General features: G+C 53.7%; 1 protein-coding gene and 1 pseudogene across 2 annotated transcripts in view; both read left to right on the top strand.

Moving 5' to 3' along the window:
- LOC104574978 (protocadherin gamma-B4-like) overlaps window positions 1–13,871 on the top strand; it is a 77,210-nt gene that overhangs the window by 23,080 nt on the left and 40,259 nt on the right. The window lies entirely within an intron of this gene.
- LOC148595054 (protocadherin gamma-B5 pseudogene) lies at window positions 9,459–12,266 on the top strand (annotated as a pseudogene).

The raw sequence follows: 13,871 nt of genomic DNA, 5'->3' as shown, positions 1-13,871 counted from the left end.
TTCGAATTGGAGGGAGCGGGGAGAGATTATTCCTATACTGACATGATTCCTCTCCGTAGTCTTTTTGTCTTTTATGCTCAGGTGACGGTAACGGTAGACCTTGATGCATTAGAGATGGTAATGATACTGTTTATCCTATGACCTCTTCTTCTTCCCTTCCTTATCTTCCTCTTCACCAACTATAGTTGCTCCTATGCGTGTGTTTCCGGGGCACCACGTGGCCGCTGTCGTTTGCACTTAACTGCGGTAATGGGAAGGGCTGGTCGCTCTTCTGGTGACTCGCTGCAGGAAGTGAAACACGGCGCCCCCCGCATGGCTAGGAAACACGCGAGTCGGCGTCCTTGGGACGCCATGAGTTTAGGAGTAGCTCTGCTTGTGGCGATGAGCGTCAGGAAGGGTGACGGTGGATTATTTCTTTTTCCCGAAGAGATATCTTTGGACTTGAGTAGTAGTATTGATGGTAAAGTATTCGCCACTGAAGCCGTGAATATTTTTGAATGAGGCGATGAGCGCTTGGTGACCTCATTCATATCTCATAGTGTCTATAGTGGCGTCGCCCAGGCATGATGAACTGATCTTGGGTTTATATTCTTTTGTTATGGGTGCAAGAAAAGAGAGAGGAGGTGTTCACATCAAACCATCACCTTAGATCAGCGTGATAGCATGAGAGGCAGAACTGTGTTCCTCGGGCCGAAGTAGTTTGTTTTTCCGTTTCCATTTTGGCTTTGTAGGAATAGATGAGGGGTGGAGGAATAAAGAGGGGTATCTCCTTCTGTGGAAATGACCTATGTACATACATCCCACACAAACCAAGCGTGCCTTGGCGCCCAGCCGAGCAGTAAGATTGACGAGCAGACCAATGGTCAGCCGGAAATACGGACACACGGAATCAGGCTAAGGTTGTGTGCTTACCTAAGGACGTATTGACATGAAGGGAAAAAAAATGGATGTATATCACAACGGGACGATTGTCTCTTCTCTTATGAAAAGAGGAGTAATAATAATAATTTTTAAAAAGATATAAATGAAAAGAGAAATCCACACTGTGTTTCCTGTGCCAGTATGATACACGACTTCAGTTTCTCCTGCTTTGCTGCAATTGTCGGGCGAGACTGCGGGCGCCGCTGTTCACCAGGCAGGAGCAGAGCGCGGCAGATGCAGCCGCCCCTCCCGCCGTGTCACGGCTCGCGGAGAGATCCGTCCTGAGCCCAAGGCGGCAGGCAGCAGCCTCCCGGCAGGAGTCCGCCACGCTGGGGTCTCGGCCGGCTGCGGGCCGTGCGGGACCCGCGCCGCGCGGTGCAGGCGGAGGAGCGGAGCGGCGGCGCGTCCTGCTCGTCTGGGCAATGAGCGGGGCGCCAGAGCGAGCGCTGCTGTGGTGCGCCTTGGTAGCGGCGTGGGAGCTGTCGTGGGGGCAGCTGCGCTACTCGGTGCCCGAGGAGATGCAGAAGGGCTCCTTTGTGGGCGACGTGGCCAAGGACCTGGGACTGGAACTGTCGGCGCTCCGTGACCGCGGCGCCCGCGTCGTTTCCGAAGGTAGGAGACAGTATTTTTCTTTGCATGAGAAGACCGGCCATTTAGTGACGGCGGAACGGATAGACAGAGAGCAGGTCTGCCGAGTAATGGAAAAATGTGTGCTGCGCTGTGAGATGATAGTGGAGGGCGAAATGAAGGTCTATACAATCGAAGTGGAAATCAAAGACATTAACGACAACACGCCCTCTTTCAAGGAAGTGCAGCTGGAGGAAAAAATGAGCGAGACAACAGCCGTGGGGTCACGTTTTCCCTTGGCTGAGGCTCATGATCCGGACAGCGGGAGCAACTCCCTACAGCGTTACGAGCTGAGCGGCGATGAACACTTCTCCCTAGACGTCCAGGCGACACCCAATGGGGAGACGCATCCCGAGCTTCTGCTAGCGAAGGCGCTGGACCGTGAGGAAGACGAGTTTTATGAGCTGGTGCTGACGGCGGTGGACGGTGGGGATCCAGCGCGGACGGGCACGGCGCGGATCCGCGTAGTCATTCTGGACGCGAACGACAACGCGCCGGTGTTCAGCCAGGCAGTGTACACGGTGCGCGTGCAGGAGGACGTACCGGTAGGCTCCACCCTGCTCAGTGTCAGTGCCACTGATGCCGACGACGGAGTGAACGGAGAGGTGACGTACTCACTGAAGAAAAGCACAGACATTGTATCTGAAATATTTCATCTGGACACGGAAGGGGGAGCGATCACGTTGGTGAAGAGCCTGGACTTCGAGGAAGGCGACTCCTACGAACTGGAGTTGCAAGCGAAGGACGGCGGGGGCCTTTCGGACACGGCGAAAGTCACCATCACGGTGACTGACGTGAACGACAACGTGCCGGAGATCTCGGTGCGTTCGCTGCTGAACGCGGTGCCGGAGGACTCTCCATCGGGGACGGTGGTGGCCCTGCTCCACGTGCAGGACCGCGACTCGGGGGCGAACGGGGAGGTGAGGTGCTCGCTGGACGCGGGGCTGCCGTTCCGCCTGCGCAGCTCGCTGGGCAATTACTACAGCGTGGAGACGTCGAGGGAGCTGGACCGCGAGGCGGTGGCGGAGTACAACGTGACGGTGCGCGCGACGGACGGCGGGTCGCCCGCGCTGTGGAGCAGCGCGGTGCTGCCACTGCGCGTGCTGGACGTGAACGACAACGCGCCGGTGTTCGCGGAGGCGCGCTACAGCGCGTGGCTGCCCGAGAACAACGCCAAGGGCGCGCTGGTGCTGACGGTGCGCGCGTGGGACGCGGACTGGGGCGAGAACGCGCGCGTGCGGTACCGGCTGTTGGAGGGGCAGGTGCGCGGCGCGCCGCTCTCGTCGTACGTGTCGGTGCACGCGGAGACGGGCGCGCTGTACGCGCTGCGCTCGTTCGACTACGAGGAGGTGCGCGAGGTGGAGCTGTGGGTGCGCGCGGAGGACGGCGGCGCGCCGGCGCTGAGCAGCAACGTGTCGGTGCGGCTCTTGATCGTGGACGAGAACGACAACGCGCCGCAGGTGCTGTACCCGCCGGCGGCGTCGCCGGGCGCGGGCTGGACGGGCGTGGAGCTGGCGCCGCGCTCGGCGGAGCCCGGGGCGCTGGTGGCCAAGGTGGTGGCGGTGGACGCGGACTCGGGGCAGAACGCGTGGCTGTCGTACGAGCTGGCCAAGGCGACGGAGCCGGGGCTGTTCCGCGTGGGGCTGCACAGCGGCGAGGTGCGCACGGCGCGCTTCCCGCTGGCGCGCGACGCGCTGCGCCACAGCCTCGTGGTGCTGGTGAAGGACCACGGGCAGCCGGCGCTGTCGGCCACGGCCACGCTGATGCTGGTGCTGGCCGAGAGCGTGGCCGAGCTGCTGTGGGAGGCGGGCGGCGCGGCGGGGCCGGGCGACGACGACGAGGGCGAGGCGGGCGGCAGCGTGACGCGCTGGCTCGTGGTGGCCGTGGCGGCCGTGGGCTGCCTCTTGGTGGCCTTCCTGCTGGCGCTGCTGACCCTGCGCCTACGCCAGTGGCGCCGCTCCCGCCTGCTGGCCGCGGGCAGCGGGGCCTTGCGCGCCGTGCCGGCCTCGCACTTCGTGGGCATCGACGGCGTACGCGCCTTCCTGCACTCCTACGCGCACGACGTCTCGCTCACCGCCGACTCGCGCAAGAGCCAGCTCGGCTGTCCGGGCGGCAGCTGCTGCAACACCCTCCCGGCCGCGCCGCCGCCCGACAAAGGCGCGCCGCTGCTGCTGCCCGAAGAGCCCTCGAGCGCCCGCGGCGACAGCGGAGACGCCCTCCTGGTGAGTCCTGACAGAGAGACTTTCCCACTGCTCCTTTGCTCCGTCGTCCCCATTCCTTAAGTCCTTCTTGAGGGTTTCTGCTTCCTCTGATTTCCTCCTCCTCGCTTTCTCTGCCGAGTTACCGTGCAGTAACAAGCGGAGGTAGAGCTGTGGCCGAGGGTATGGCCGCGATTGCTTCCAAGGTCTCTCTTGCCCATCAAATTTCCCTTCGAAGACGGTGCGTCACTCTCAGAAATGTAAATGTGCTTTTAGCGGTGTTTTCTCTGTGAGCGGCTCATTAAGTGTATTGCCTGTTAAAGAGTGTCAATCGCTCACTGATGTTATCAGCCTCCACTTAGAGCACGCCCTTTTGTTTGGACTCTAACCGTTTAAAAGGGATGTAGTCAGTACGGGGGGTAGTGCGGCTGCAGGCATTTAGGTAGCGTGTTAAGATATATTCCTGTGGGCAGATGATTCTCTTGCGTGTCTTGATCCGCCTGAAGTACAGTGTGAGCATTTGTTGGTGAGGAAGATCTTTATGAGATAATTTACGCTGCTCTAAAAATATGTTATCTTATGAATGCAAGATATATGTTCCTGTTTTTCTTATTTTGTAGCTTTTTTAGGGCAGGTCTCAAATGTGGCTGATGCCCTGCTGGTGAGTCCTGCCGCCCGCGCTATTGCTCTCCTTTGCTGCCTTGCTGCCTTTGTTAACACGGGGCTTTCCTATCTGCGCCTGTGTTTCTTGGCAAGCATAGACATAGTCTCTTACTCAGGTGCAGCAGATCCTCTTCGGTTCTTGGTTTGTCTTTCCGTTTGTTTTGAGTGTTGGTGACGCCGTGGAATGCACGAGATGGCAGTGTATTTTCAGTTTAATAATATTTTTATTGTCATAATTGCTCTGAGCAATTGCTGTGTTCAGGTAAGTTGCGTGTTTTTTTTTTTTTTGGTAAATATCACCTGTTATTCCTTAAGCAGTATCTTAAAGATTGTCTTTAAGTAGGTAGTTTGGCGACCCAAGACTGCATATACTCAGGCTTGCATCATTCCTATGCTTTAGATGTGTATGACTCGTCATAACGGTGTGTGCAGGATAAAAATGTACCTCTTTTGTGTGTAAGTGTTCATGCTAGTGTATCATGGAGAGGAATGTTACATGCTGCGGCTGTTTGGATACTATTTACCTGACCTTTTTGAGGATCATAGACAATTTCATACATTATAAATGTTTTGATGTGGGTTTTTTTGTAGGGTTGGCATGGTGCGTGGGTCGCGTGTGTTAGTTTTGCATAGTCTGCTCCTTGTGTCGCCTCTTCCAGGCTGATTTCTCCCATGTTTCCTACTGATGAAATAATTTATGTTTGAAACACTGCCGATGGTGTGGAACTCTGAAATGTAAATGCTTTTTTTCTTTTAAATGAATCTTCCTCATGTTTTTAATGGCGTTTTTCTTGAGCTGTTTCTTTGAGGAACCTGTGCTACAGTATTACTCTGGTAACCATCTTTTGTATGTGATTCACCTCTTCATCTGAATGCTGGGTACTGAGGATAGACATAACTTTACCTTTGTATTGGAAAGACCAGTGTTCCACCTTTTTCAGAACATGTGTTTAGATGGATGAGACTGTCTCCAAATAGAGCTGGACAAAGCAAGTTTTGCCTTAGTTGCACATAATTGGAACATTTTTTTTTTTCCCCATTTCCCGTTCCCATTAAAAGTAGCCCTATTTTTCATGGTGTTTTCCTTCCGTGATGGATGACTTCTTCACTCTTCGTCGAGACTTCCTGTAGATATGGCTCTATTAGGGAGTAGAGAGTCGCCAAGGATTGATCCTCATGTCCTTACCATATGGTAGGTTCGTTGTTATTATTACTATGAATCATTTCTGCCTGGTATGTTTTCTACAGCTCTGGATGTTTCTGACATTAGCCAACTTTTTTTTTTGCCATGGTTGGTATTTAGGCCCTCCTTGTGCCGGATAATGGCTTTTCTGTTACAAAGACATGCCAGCAGAAGCAGTTTTCGTACCTGCCTTCAATGTCTAATAGTACGACTTTATTGTACATATGTTTTCAAAACATGCCTCTGAATGAAATGCTCTTGCTAGTGGTATAAGTGGGGGCCAAAAGTCAGGCTGTCACATGGCAATGAAAGCATGTGTAGGCAGTGCAAGAAGAGACTGCATAAAGAATCCGGAAGGAGGTAGGTGGGTCACCTGAAGACTGAATGTTTTATTTTCATTACTTCTGCCAAGGCTGCATGCCAGGCATAAGAATATTCTCTTATTCACATACTTAAGGGTGGTGACAGGCCTCTGAGGCCTGTGTCTTCAAGTAATAACTGTGTAATGTTTTATAACCATCTGTAGAAACGTACATGCCTAGAATGGCTAACAATGTCTCTGAATGAATGAATGAAACTCTCTTACTTTTGGCATAGGTAAGGCCAAAAGTCAGATCAGTACATGGCAATGAAAGCACTTGCAGTGCACTTGCACTCTCAGAAATGTAAATGTGCTTTTAGCGGTGTTTTCTTTGTGAGCAGCTCATTATATATATTGCCTGTTAAAGAGTGTCAATCGCTCACTGATGTTATCATCCTCCTCTTGGAGCACAACCTTTTATTTGGATGCTAACTGTTTAAAACGGATGTAATCATTGTAGGGAAATTAGGACTGCAGACATTTAAGCAGAGTATGAATTTGTGTAAAGATGTGCTCCATAAGGATATGCGGCCTTCTTGTGTTTCTTGATCAGCCTGAGGTAGAATATGAATATTTGTTGTTGAGGAAGACCTTAATGATGCATAAAAGCGTGTGCACAGAGTGAGTTTCTGTCCGTCTCAGGACAGAACGATGTGCAGCTTTGTTTCCAGAAATCAGTAGCTTATGTTGCTGATACAGACGCAGTCTTCTGATTTTGGTCTCTCCAGGGTATATATGTCCAGGCTACAGTCACATGTAGTCTTCACTAAGGAGGCATAGAAGGGAATGATTTCTTGTGGGGAGAACAGGACTGCGGGCACTTAGGCACAGTACAGGACTGTATAAGGATGTGTCAGACCTGTGCTGGAATGCGATATGGATTTTCAAAGTGGAGGTACTTGTAACTCGCTTGGGATACTGTTCCTACGTGTGCCTTTGTCTTCTGGTTGTCTTCTCGGAATCCTGCTTTGGGAGAAATGTATGCGCCATGCTGTTGATTCCATAAGAGGCTGAAGAAGTAAATGACTGCTTGCTAAATTTTGAAGTTGTAAAATGTACGTGCATATGACACAGGCAACACTTGACTTAAGCAATGAATCACGATGTGCTCTTCCGAAGGTATTACAATGCCTTCTGAGTGGAGATAAATAACTGTATGCTTACAAGAGGCAGCCTATCCTTGGGTCTTGAAAGTATACGTGCATTGTGAGAAAGCACGATGGTGCATGGTTCTAAAAGACATGTGGAGGACTTGACATCATAACAAGAGTACAGAATAACATCTTTGTTCTTATGGGTACTGGCATCTCTTCAGTCATGGCAACATCTTTGTCTAACTTCCTTTGTAGAGTTTTAACTGAGTGTTTGCTGCGCCTGCTTTTGGGCACCAAAGACGATGAGAACTGCACTGCATCTCTCTCATTGTCATAAGGCCTTCAAATATCATGCTGTGATCTTCAGCTTTACAGTGTAGATGTCACCAATAACGCTTGAATGCAGTGTTTCCTCTGGCACCTCTTCAAGCCATTGTAGGATGTGAATCAATTGATGACAGTGTCTGTTTCTGGAGGTGGCCAACACTGAGAAGGTGCAGAAGAATTCTGATGTATCTCCCTCATTTTCCAAAGGTTTCATCAGATTCAATTTCTGGTGCCTTTTTGTGTCTTTTTCTGTGGTTATATGTAATTTATGGTGCAAAGTTAGGGAGGTTTTCTGAACCCTTGCCTCTCCATGGGAATGCTGTCATGCTGTCACCCTCTGCATGTATCCAGCTTTTCAGTGCTGATGTGATCAATAACGTTTGAATGCCATGTGTATTCGTGTGCCTAATAGTATTGTAGCATCTTCCTTTGGGATGATATGGGGGTCAAAAGAGGAAGGAATGAGAATTCAGTGAATGCCCTAGCGATCTTGTCAAGAAGGCAATTACTTTCCCTCTCATATTCAATAAAGATACCATTACCAGGAGCCCTTAGGCCCCGTCTGCAGTGCGAGACATCCTCTTCTTATATTCCTTTCATGATCTTTAGCTAACAATACAGGTGGTATTATCATAATACAAAAAAAAATACTACAAAAAAGTCTCTTTTCTGAATAATGTCTTACTTTCTCCTTTCCATTCTTCAGTCCACCCAACTGCTTATATGTTCTGTGGTTTCTTGTTGCAGAATTTGTTTCTGTGGTTGTCTTCTTTAAACTACTCCTTACTCAAGCTGTCGCCTGCCTTAGAAGATTTTCTGAGCTTGGGAGTTTCCTTGGCCTTGTTTCTGCTAGTTCCTTCCTTTACTTGGATTTGCTGGTTTTAGTGGACCGGCCACTACCAGAGAGTACGATTCGTGGAATAACGCATTGGCAATGGGATACCTTGGGAATAGGAAATACATGGATAGATTTATGTTGTTCATCTATGTTATATTTCTTTTCTTAGTCTGTTTACTAAGAGAAACAATTTTGTGAGGCTTCCAAAGGGATGGGTGCTCTCCATTATTGCCAGAACTTGTTCATACTTCCATAGTTCGTAATACTGGACCATATGCTTGTCCTGCTGTTTTGGACAAAAATAACTTACCATGTTCTCCTAAAACACAGAATTTCTATCACTGTAATGGGCATATACAATAAGAGTTTAATGAAGAATAGCCTGATAGAAATGCATACACGTGGGGGATTTGATAATCCTTTGCTACAGTAGCTGATCTACCAAAGTATTTTGGGATCTCATCTTTCCAGATCTCCTAAAAGTAAAAGAACTGGGGAATTCTACTCTCAATACTTGGCAGATACTCTCAGAAGATATCAGATGGAGTCAATATATGCGGTACCATGCATTTGCCTGAACTTACCTGTACTCAGCTTGTGCGCTGGTGTGCTCCTTCACAGTTCCGTTACACGTTCCCCATCAAGACTTTTTCGTGGCCCAAGTGGGTTGACCTTCCATTCCCAGTGGAGAAGAATACTCGCGAAAGCCAGAGGCGAAATTCATATCCACATAGCAGCCCGTCTCCGTCGCGCTCCGGGGAGCTGAGGGAGCCGTTTCAGATCCCACTGATGACAGTGCGGCTGCAGTGGCTACGCGGAGACTCCGGGTGCCGCTGCTGCCTGATGCGAAGCAGCGCCGCAGTCGGAGCCGGAGCCGCCGCAGCCCCCGGCGAGGCAGCTGTTCGCCCGCAGAGCACCGGGCGGGCGGCACCGGCACGGGCAGAAGAAACTGCCGCTGAGACGGCGAGGAGAACCTAGCGGCCGGAGACAGAGGGGGCGAGCGAGTCTGGTCGTCCACTGTTCTCATCCAGCACCAGGATATTTAGCGAGTATTAAAGGCAGGCACGGTGCAGCTCAAAGGAGATCACGAAGCGGAGATCTCCGCGTCCGAAGCGGCACCGGGATCTCCGGCCCGCGCTGGACTCGCGCGAGTGCCGCGGGGACAGCGACCTAACGGCAGAGGCGGGAGGACGGAGCACAGTGCGGACTGCTGAAAATGGAAAGGGGACACGGGCAGAAGCATTCAATGGGAGCCGGGGAAGTGCTGCTGTGCGCTTGGCTGCTCTCCTGGGGCTGCCGGGCGGCGCCGGAGCGGCTGCGCTATGCGATTCCCGAGGAAACGGGCAGCGGCGCCGTGGTGGGGCCGCTGGCGCGGGACCTGGGACTGAGCCCCGCAGACCTGCCCGCACGGCAGCTGCGGATCAGCTCGGAGAAGCACTACTTCGCGGTGAGCGCGGACACGGGTCACCTGTACGTGAAGGAGCGTCTGGACCGGGAGGAGATGTGCGGCGACTCGGCGTCCTGCTCGGTCAGTCTGGAGGCGGTGGTGCAGAATCCGCTCAACGTTTTCCACGTTGACGTGGACATCCAGGACATCAATGACAATTCCCCGTACTTCCTACAAGATAATATCCACTTCGAGATTAACGAGTTGACTTCTCCTGGCGCTCGGTTTCACTTGGGAAATGCCATTGATCCGGACGTCGGTCGGAACACCCTGCAGGGCTACGAGCTGGAGGCTAACGCCTACTTCGAGGTGGAGATGAAGGAGAACCAGGACGGAAAGAAGTTCGCAGAGCTAGTGCTGCGTCGTGCGTTGGACCGCGAGAGCGAGCAGAGCCTGCACCTAGTCCTGACGGCGGTGGATGGCGGAGAACCGCGTCGCAGCGGCACCGCCCAGGTCTGGATCAACGTCACCGACGCCAACGACAACGCGCCCGTTTTCGCGCAGGACCGATACCAGGAGAGACTGCTCGAGAATGCGCCACCGGGCGCCTCGGTGCTACAAGTCTCAGCCTCTGACAGCGACGACGGGACCAACGCACGTATCACCTACAGCTTCCACAAAGTGACAGCCGAAGTGCTTCGGCATTTCGATCTACATGCGGAGAGCGGGATGATCACGTTGAAGGAAGCACTGGACTTTGAGGACACGCGGGGCTACACTCTGCTAGTGGAGGCGAGAGACGGGGGTGGGCTGGCGGCGCACTGCAAAGTGGAAGTGGAGGTGCTGGACGTTAATGACAACGCGCCCGAGATAACGATATTGTCGGTGGCGGGCACGATTCCCGAGGACTCCACGCCCGGCACCGTGGTGGCCCTCATTAAGGTGCGAGACCGGGACTCAGGCGACAACGGGAAGGTGTGGTGCGAGCTGGAGGGCGAGTCGCCGCTGTCGATCGTGGCGTCGTCGGGCAGCTCGTACAAGGTGGTGACGGCGAGCGCGCTGGACAGGGAACGCGCGTCCGAGCACAACGTGACGGTGGTGGCCAGCGACCGGGGCAGCCCGCCGCTGTCGAGCCGCACGGCGCTGTCGCTGTCCGTGTCGGACGTGAACGACAACGCGCCGGTGTTCGAGGAAGCCGCCTACAGTGCCTACGTGTCGGAGAACAACTTGGCGGGCGCGGCGGTGCTGCGCGTGCGGGCGCGCGACGCGGACGCGGGCGCCAACGGGCGCGTGAGCTACTGGCTGGTGGGCGGCAGCGCGGGCGAGGCGGCGGCAGCGGCGGCGCCCTACGTGTCGGTGGAGGCGCGGAGCGGCGCGCTGTACGCGCAGCGCTCCTTCGACTACGAGCAGTGCCGCGAGTTCGCCGTGGAGGTGCGTGCGCAGGACGGCGGCTCGCCGGCGCGGAGCTCCACGGCCACCGTGCGCGTCTTCGTGCTGGACCTCAACGACAACGCGCCCCAGGTGCTGTGGCCGGCGTCGGCCGCGCCGGGCTCGTCGAGCGGCGTGGCGGGCCCTTTCGAGGTGGTGCCGCGCTCGGCCGAGGCCGGCTACCTGGTGTCCAAGGTGGTGGCGGTGGACGCGGACTCGGGGCGCAACGCGTGGCTGTCGTACGAGCTGGTGCAGGCGACGGAGCCGGCGCTGTTCCGCGTGGGGCTGCACAGCGGCGAGGTGCGCACGGCGCGGGCCGTGTCGGAGCGGGACGCGGCGAGGCAGCGCCTCGTGGTGGCGGTGAAGGACCACGGGCAGCCGGCGCTGTCGGCCACGGCCACGCTGCACGTGGTGCTGGCCGAGAGCTTGCAGGAGGCGCTGCCGGCGCTGAGCGAGCGGGCGGCGGGCGCCGAGTCGCCGTCGGACTTGCAGTTCTACCTGGTGCTGGCGCTCGCGCTGCTCTGCGCCTTGTTCGTGCTGAGCGTGGCGCTGGCCGTGGCGGCGCGGGTGCGCCGCGCCGGGCCGCCCGCCGTGCTGCGCTGCCTGCGCGCCGAGCGCTTCTCCGTGGCCGGCCCCGCCTTCCCGGCCGACTTCTGCGAGGGCACCTTGCCCTACTCCTACAACCTGTGCGTGGCGCCGGCACGCGCCGTGGCCGAGTGCGCGTTGCTGCCGGCGCCGCTGCCCATCGCCGGGGGGGACCCGCCCGCGATGCTCACGGCCAGCAGCAGCCGCTCCCCGGCAGAGCCGCCCTCGGACCCCGACGCCCTGCAGGTCTGTAAGACGAAACTATCCTCTTCTCGCTGCTTTCCGTATCCTGTTATGACCCTTGTTCGTTTATTTATAATTTTGATAATCTTCAGCATTAATAGGCATGTAAGAGGACACTGTTCTCTTTTCCCTCCCTTATCTTCGGACCAAATATGCTTCTTTTTTTGTGTTTTTCTGGGGCTGGGTTGGCTCGGCGGCTTCTGCCATTTTCTCTTCCCTGCTGCAGTGGGATGGGCTGGCCGCTTTTCTCGTGATTCGCTGCAGGAAGTGAAACGCAACGCCCACCGGGTCATCAGGAAACGTGGGAGTCGGTTTCCTTGGGAGGCTCCGGTCTTGGGAGTAGAGCTGCTTGAAGCGTTGAGCCTCATTAAGAGGGGAGGGTGGATCCTCGCTGTATGCGTGGTCTTCTGAGGTCTTTTTTTTTGGGGGGGGGGGAGGTGGGCGAGTGTGAGTGAGATTTCAGGGTGCTTCCTGGTTTTCCCTGTGTGTTGAGTACACTGAGACGGGGTGTCCTCATGCCGCTGAGCGCGGGAGTCTGTAGAGAGAGGGCGGGAGGGGTGGTGTGTGCTGTGTGAGTTGTTGCAGGAATGAAACACGACGCCCTCCGGGTCATTAGGGAACACGAGCGTCGTCTTGCTTGGGAGGGTTTGGCCGTGGGAGTAGCTCTGCTTGCAGACTTCAAGAGGAGATCCTGTCACATGACAGAGAAAGTTGTATAAATTTTATAGTGTGTTCTGAAAAGAAAAAGAATGTAACACATGGATTCTAAGGAAAGTAAAAATTCTTAGTGTGTAAATATGGCAGAAGGTAGAGTTATACTTCCTGAGGTCCATGTATTTCCACCTTGTGAAGGTATCGCCATAGGCGTATTGCTGCGTGACGCGATATGCTTCAGGAAGGGTAAAGTGTCCTTCGCTGTACCCGAGGTCTTCTGAGGTCATCTGCTTCTGCCTGTGGGGTGAATGCAAGTGAGATTTCTTGATTTTTTTTTTTCACCGAAGAGATTTATTGGAGCTTGATTGGTAGTACTGCAGGTGGAACAGGTGCTGCCTCTTTTTTTAGCAATGTATTCACCACAGGAGGTGTGAATGTGCTTGTTAATGGGGCGACGAGCGTTTGTCTGACTCCATCCTAATCTCACGCTGTCTTTAGTGCCCTTGCCTCGGTGCTTTGTGTTCTGCTTTTGTGGTTTCTGCGTTTGTGGTCGAACGTCCTGCTTCAGATCAGGGTGGCTGCATGAGGAGCAGAGCTGTGTGACGGGAAGAGAAGTCGCTGGGGAAGTGAAGTCGCTGGTGGTCTTCTTTTTTTTTTTTTTTTTTTTTTTTTTTTTTTTTTTTTTTTTTTTTAGACCTGTCTATCTTCTCCATGAACTTTCTGTTCTGCCTTTCCAAACCCCCATGCGAGCCTCGCGGTTATGTTGGTAGCATTTCTGTGGCTGGTGAATGAGTTATTACGGGAATTATTTTTACTGGCTAGCGTATGCTTTGAGGGGAGCGATTAGAAAAGAATCTCCAGGATCCAAAATTGAGACAGACCTACTATCTCGTTCTAATATTTTCTTCATTTAGTGACTCAGGCTCTCCCGAGTGATATAGACCTAAGATTTATTCCTGTCTGTTTACTTAGTAATGCCTGCATCTTTGTGGCGCTTTCATCCATTTTCCCTTCCAGCTTTATTTTCCTCATATCCTGTCCCCATCGTGCACACTAGTGATTTAACATTTGTCCTCCATATTCTTCGTCCTCCTCACTGGGGAGCTGGAACTGATGCCTGACTTGGAACTGAGCAAGAAGGTTCATAGGTTTCCGAGACTGACTAACCTGAAGCCATGGCAAGTCTGTGAGCTATATTTGCTATTTTTATTGAACTTCCAGAATATAATCTGATGCCCTTACTCTTAGCTACTTCTTAGCTACTTCCCTCTTCTTTTTCTCTTGTCCCTTCCAAATGGCGTTTTAAGGAGGTCTGAGAGGTATCACCTTGAACTTTCTGGCTTTCCTTAAGAGCAAAGAGAG

This window comes from Tinamus guttatus, unplaced genomic scaffold, assembly GCF_059628265.1.
Source record: "Tinamus guttatus ecotype Peru unplaced genomic scaffold, ASM5962826v1 Tinamus_guttatus_pri_ptg000155l, whole genome shotgun sequence".
In the NCBI taxonomy this organism is placed as follows: domain Eukaryota; kingdom Metazoa; phylum Chordata; class Aves; order Tinamiformes; family Tinamidae; genus Tinamus; species Tinamus guttatus.
The sequence above is the reverse complement of the archived record's forward strand: the minus strand, read 5'-3'. Positions and strand labels throughout refer to the sequence as shown.